Here is a 7,500-nt window from a genome sequence, read left to right on the forward strand (position 1 = left end):
CTATGTACTTGAGTGCCTATACTTCGATTTTCTGCCTTTTTTAAGTGCCTACAATGCTACGATTCTCTATCTCCTTTCAGTGCCTATAATGCTACGGTTCTCTATCTCCTTTCAGTGCCTATAATGCTACGGTTCTCTGTCTCCTTTCAGTGCCTATAATGCTACGGTTCTCTATCTCCTTTCAGTGCCTATAATGCTACGGTTCTCTGTCTCCTTTCAGTGCCTATAATGCTACGGTTTTCTATCTCCTTTCAGTGCCTATAATGCTACGGTTCTCTGTCTCCTTTAAATGCGTACACTACGGTTCTCTATCTCCTTTAAGTGCCTATAATTCTACGGTTCTCTGTCTCCTTTAAGTGCCTACACTACGGTTCTCTATCTCCTTTAAGTGCCTATAATTCTACGGTTCTCTGTCTCCTTTGAGTACCTACACTACGGTTCTCTATCTCCTCTAAGTGCCTACACGACGGTTCTCTATCTTCTTTAAGTGCCTACACTACTGTTCTATATCTCCTTTAAGTGCCTATAATACTACGGTTCTCTATCCCCTTTAAGTGCCTATACTACGGTTCTCTATCCCCTTTAAGTGCCTACACTACGGGTCTCTATCTCCTTTAAGTACATACACTATGGTTCTCCTTTAAGTGCCTATACAACGGTTCTCTATCTCCTTTAAGTGCCTATACTATGATTCTCTATCTCATTTAAGTGCCTATACTATGATTCTCAATTTTTAAGTGCCAATGCCATGATTCCATGTCTACTTTAAGTGTCTACACTACGGTTCTCTATCTCTTTATGTGCCTATACTTGATTCTCAGTCTTCTTAACATGCCTGTGCCTATTCTACGATTCCTTATCTGCTCTGAGTGCCTACACTACGATTCTCTCTCTCCTTTAAGTGCCTATACCACGATTCATTGTCTACGTTAAGTGCCTATACTACGATTCCCTGTCTACTCTTAAGCTTAAGCTACTGACGATTCCTTGTCATCTCTGAATGCCTATACTACCGTGGATTTCCTTGTCTACTTTAAGTGCCTATACTACGATTCTCTAGCTACTTTATTCGGCTGAACTGCAGACACCCACGAGGGAGGGAGAGCCGAATGTCTTCGCAGCTTATCTTCTGTCTTGGCCTGGAAGTCATATGGAACAAACGACCTTTCTCAAATCGTCGCGTGGCTTCGTTTTTCCCCCGTTGCAGTTTTAAAATGTTCCTTAAAAGACACCTCCTCTGCTCTACCAGCTACCATCTCACTGAGCCGGCTGATGAAATGTACTTCTGGAACTTTTTTGTTTTACTCTGTGTGTGTGTGTGTGTGTGTGTGTGTGTGTGTGTGTGTGTGTGTGTGTGTGTGTGTGTGTGTGTGTGTGTGTGTGTGTGTGTGTGAGAGAGAGAGAGAGAGAGAGAGAGAGAGAGAGAGAGTGAGAGAGAGAGAGAGAGAGAGAGAGAGAGAGAGAGAGAGAGAGAGAGAGAGAGAGAGAGAGGAGGGCGGGGGAGAGCATCTGGTGCTAGGAATTGCCGATGAATAGAATGAGCAGTTTTTTTCAGTGTGCATGTAATCTAGCAATTGGCAAATCTGGTGGTGTATAAAATCACACACACACACACACACACACACACGAGCACACATATAAACACACATGAATGTGTGTATGTGTGTGTGTGTATGTGTGTGTTTGTGTGTGTGTGTGTGTGTGTGTGTGTGTGTGTGTGTGTGTGTGTGAGAGAGAGAGAGAGAGAGAGAGAGAGAGAGAGAGAGAGAGAGAGAGAGAGAGAGAGAGCACCAGGTGTTAGGAATCGACGATATGTATTCGTTTGTAGCCATGGATATTGTAATCTAGCAACTTAATCTTGTTGTGTTGTGTGTGTGTTCCTTTTGTTTAATTTGGTTTGTTTGTTTGCATATCACTCCATAGGATAAATTACACCAGCGACTCTTGCATTTTCCTCTTCCAAACTCCCTTCAGATAAGATTTCAGATGATAAAGATGAAATTTAAAAAAAGATAGTTTTACACGTAATGCTACACGAATGAACAATCTGATCAACATAAAAAAAAAGTTCATGAAGATTCAGCATTTATACCTGAATTACATACACCCCCCAACTCCCAATCCCCCCCCCCCTAACCCCCCCCCACCCCCCCCCCCCACCACCACCACAACTGAAAAAGAAAATGAACAGCGAAACAAACGAAACGACACACACACACACACACACACACACACACACACACACACACACACACACACACACACACACACACACACACACACACACACACACACACACACACACGCACACACACACACACACACACACACACACACACACACACACACACACACACACACACACACACACACACACACACACACACACACACACACACACACAAACAAAGGTACAAACAAAGGAATGTCGACAGAACTGCGCCATCTGCTTTCTTCCCCTTCCCCTTCCCCCTCCACCTCCAGGCCATTCATCCCATTGTCCTGTATTTTTGACGTCCTATTTTATTTTATGTCTGCCACCCCCCATCCCTCCATCCCTTTTCCCTGTCTGCCTTGCATTCTTCACGTCACCCTACAACTAGGTCAGGGTTGATAATAAACAAGAAAGCAAACAAGACGGTGACTTGAAGAAATGAACATAAGCAAACAAACCAGTTAAAAAGACGACACAAGAAAACGACTTCCTGCTGGGGCATTATTCATCTTCCTCTTTGTCAGTGTGTGTGTGTGTGTGTGTGTGTGTGTGTGTGTGTGTGTGTGTGTGTGTGTGTGTGTGTGTGTGTGTGTAAAACCTTACAACAGTACAAAGCCTAGTTGTTTTTTTTTAATTTGTTTTCATTCAAATATTGCTTTTTCTTTTTTTTTTGGTGTTTTTTCACTTCTAATTAAACTCTTTTTCTTCGCCAGGAACTGGTGAAAATGGCGGGCACAATAGCCGAATGGTTAAAGCGTTGGACTTTCAATCTGAGGGTCCCGGGTTCGAATCTCGGTGGCGCCTGGTGGGTAAAGGGTGGAATTTTTTCCGATCTCCCAGGTCAACATATGTGTACACCTGCCAGTGCCTGAACCCCCTTCGTGTGTATACGCAAGCAGAAGATCAAATACGCACGTTAAAGATCCTGTAATCCATGTCAGCATTCGATTGGTTATGGAAACAAGAACATACCCAGCATGCACACCCCCGAAAACGGAGTATGGCTGTCTACATGGCGGGGTAAATAAACAAAACGGCCATACACGTAAAACGTTAAATGTTACATATTTGTCTGAGTGTGTAGGTGTGCGTGCCAGAAATCTGATTGAATGACACAGGAAACGAATGATGAGCGCCCAACTATGGCAGCCTTCAGTCGGCTCTACCCAGGTAGGCAGTCAGTTGTGTAAATGACTCCGTGTTTGTAAAGCGCTTAGAGCTTGGTCTCCGACCGAGGATAGACGCTATATAAGTATCCATATCAATCAATCAGTGAAACAGAGAGATTGATGGGGAAGGGGTGTGGGGGTGGTGGTGGGGGTGGGGAGCAGGTGGTTTGTAGGTGGGCGAGGTGAGAGAAAGAGGGTCTTCTATGAGATTCGACTTTCCAAACACATAACACTACAGTATCACAACTCCCTTCACAAACATTAAGATCGAATAATTTTTGTTTTGTTCTGTTTTGCCTTGTTTCTGTACAAACATGAAGATTTGTTTATGGTTTTCTTGTAAAGAATCTAATTCCTGTGTAACCCCTTTGCTAGGGGGCAAGGAGGATTCCAGAAAATGATCTCATCCAAAACACAACTGGATTTGTGAAAACGTTTTGCACTGAAGATGAAATCCGTCAGTGTTGATCTTCATTTACGTCAGTGTTTGTTCTACGCAACATTGCAACAAGTTTCACCATATGACTTTGCTGAGACTTACTTACAACACGGTCTGCTTGCAGAAAACAAGTTATAAAAGCAATAAAATAAATGTTTACATAGACATAGATATGTATAGGGTAAGAGACTTTTGCTAACATGAACAAAAATTGGGGCGCCTCGCCACAGTACAGCGCCACACACACACACACACACACACACACACACACACACACACACACATATATATATATATATATATATATATATATATATATATGGAGATAGATAGATAGATAGAGAGAGAGAGAGAGAGAGAGAGAGAGAGAGAGAGAGAGAGAGAGATCAATTTTCTGTCTGTGCAAGTTTATTTGTTTTCTGCATCAAAGTGAACTTTTCTACAGAACTTTGTCAGGGACATCACTTTTGTCAGCTGTATCAAAAAACCAGCTAGTCCCCAGAATACCATTCAAGGTCTAGCGAAGGAAGGTGCGGAGGAAAGGAGGAAGGGGAGGTGAGAGAAAGAGGATAGGAGGAGGAGGAGGAGGAGGAGGAGTGGAAGTGTAACTCCTTGTCCGTGTTGGAGACTCGAACTCACATACCCTTGCCTCCTATAGTCGGGCGCATATACCTACACCACCCCACTTTCCACCGCGAACCAGCAGTACACAACAGATATCTCTGTGTGAAATTCGGGCTGCTCTCCCCAGGCCGAGGGAGCGCGTCGCTACACTGAGAGCGCCACCCATTTTTGTTTTTCTTTTCTTTTCTTTTTTTTTATTTCTATTTTTTCCTACATGAAGATTTTATATGTTTATTTTCCCTCTGGAATATATTTTTTATACAGAATTTTGCCAGGGACAACCCCTTTTCTTGCCGTGGCTAAGTGCATGCTGTACACCGGGACCTCCGTTTATCGTCTATTCCGAGTGACTAGCGTCCAGAACATACCACACACAAGGTCTTGTGGAGGCGGGTGTGGGGGGAGGGAGAGAAAAACCCACACTGGCGACTGTGCCGTGATTCGAACCAGTGTGCTTAGATTCTCTCAGTTTCCTAGGAAGGACGCGTTACCTCTAGGCCATCACTCCACTAATTATTGATCGATTATCTACTCTGCCCCCTCCCACCCCCCAACCCCCGAACCCTCCTCCTCCTCCTCCTCCTCCTGCTCTCCCCCTCGCCCCCCCGCCGCCGCCGCCCCCCGACCCCCCTCGCCGTCAGCGGTATCAGATGAGGGAGGGAGATAGGCGATAAACGCTAGTGATTAAGGATGGGGGGTGGGGTGTGGGGTGTGGGGGTGGCTTGGGTGTAGGGGTGGGTGGAAGTGAGAAAGGGTCAGGCTAATGAATCAGGCTTTGGAGATCCATTTTTATTCTCCTGATTATTGCTGTTGACCCTCCCCCCCCCCCCCCCCCACCACCCCCGCCCCCTACCCTACCCCCTCCAATCAAGGAAACTGCAACTGAGTGTTCATTATTATAATCATTATTATTTTTGCATATTTTTTTTTTCTTCTCAAATATGATTTCTGTTTGTTCCTGCTGGGTTGTTGTTTTTTTGTTTGTGTTTTTTATTCAAAAACATTTGTGTGCATGTGTGCACGTGAGTGAGTACTATTAGGTGCATGGGTTCCGTACATGCGTGCGTGCGCGCGCGCGCGCGCGCGCGTGTGTGTGTGTGTGTGTGTGTGTGTGTGTGTGTGTGTGTGTGTGTGTGTGCCGTGTGTGTGTGTGTGTGTGTCTGTGTGTCTGTGTGTGTGTGTGCGTCTCTTCTGTATGTGAGCCCGAGTGTGTGTGTGTTTGTGTGCCGTGTGTTTGTGTATGCGTGTATATGTGTGTGTGTGTGTGTGTGTGTGTGTGTGTGCGTGTGTGTATATTTGTATGTGTGTGTGTGTGTGAATACACAAATAATGTTGTCTGTAAAAACAACAACAACAAACAACAAACAAACAAACAAACAAACAACAACAACAACAACAACAACAAACAAAACAAAATTGGGGTCATTTCTTTTGGTTTATAACACATCCAGTGAGACACGGCATATATACAGCAACGCACGTGCCGTTTCCATAGCAACAAAGAAACGTAAATATGTAACTAGCAACTGCTTCTGCTTCCGGTAATTGCTTGCCGTTGCTGCTGTTGCTGCTGCTGCTGTTGCTGCTGTTGCCCTCGGGTAAAGCGTGACAGATATGCATCTTGCTAGATAAACAAACAAACGTGTTCACTCCAAGGAGACAGAGATGGATAGCGCTGTATCATGGAGATTTGCTCTCACGGGGGTGCGGGGAGCGAGGGGGGTGGGGGGGTGGGGGGGGGGACTCGGGGGGGGGGGGGGGGGGGGGGGGGGGGGGGGGGGGAGGGGAAAAAGAGTAACTGAAGGATCGCAGAAGAGAAATCGCTTGTGACAGAACTGGATACAATGCAGGAATAACAGCTTGACAGCACTGTTGCCATCCCGACGTGTTTCGCTCGTGTCTTTGCGCAAGCAAGCGCGTGGGTGCGTGCGTGTGTGTGTGTGAGTATGTGCGCGTGCGCACACACACACACTCACATAGTCACACACACACACACACACACACTCACATAGTCATACATATATACATATATACACACACATACACACGCACACACACACACACACACACATAAACACACACGCACACACATAGTCATACATACACACGCACGCGCGCGCACGTACACACACATACATACACACAAAAAACAAACAAACACACACACACACACACACACACACACACATACACACACACTCACATAGTCATTCATGCATACATACACACACACATACACACGCACGCACACAAACACACACACACACACACACACATACACACACACACTCACATAGTCATTCATACATACATACACACACACACATACACACGCACGCGCACGAACACACACACACGCACACACACACACACACACACACACACACAGATGCAGAAGATCATGTGTGGCGCGTGCGTGCGTGTGTGCATGCATGCATGCGTGCGCGCGCACTCACGCGGGTATGTGTGTGTGTGTGCGTGTGTATGTGTGTGATTAGCAAACTATAGAAAAATCAATCAAAGATGGTCAGGGAATTCCCGCGGTGCGTCTAGTATGACCACTGGCCACAGAGTCATGACAGAGAAGAAGCAAAAAATCTATAGTCATTAACGGACCGGTCGCTGTGGGCGATTGACCAATAGCTGTGCTGGATGCTCTGAGGATTTATGTCACGTGACTTGTCACAGGGTCATGGTAGTCGCGAGGTGGTTTTGGAGCGACAGGCCATTCATATGGAACCACGTTGGTTCAATTGAAAGGTGAAGAAACTTCATGGAGAATGCCGTGATTCCAGCGCCTCTCTCTCTCTCTCTCTCTCTCTCTCTCTCTCTCTCTCTCTCTCTCTCTCTCGTTTTCCAGAGTTTGTTCAGTTTTCTAAGCCAGCTACAAAAGGTAGATCACCGAGGTAGACAAAAGTGGTGAGGTATATGTTTTAATGAAGAAAAATTGTAGAAATCAGATAATTTGATGAGGATAACATTATATTTCTGAAATTAGATTTGAGTATTGTTTCTTCTGACAAAAACATGTCATGATGTGTTGTGCTTATGTC

This window comes from Babylonia areolata, chromosome 26 (assembly GCF_041734735.1).
Source record: "Babylonia areolata isolate BAREFJ2019XMU chromosome 26, ASM4173473v1, whole genome shotgun sequence".
Lineage (NCBI taxonomy): Eukaryota > Metazoa > Mollusca > Gastropoda > Neogastropoda > Buccinidae > Babylonia > Babylonia areolata.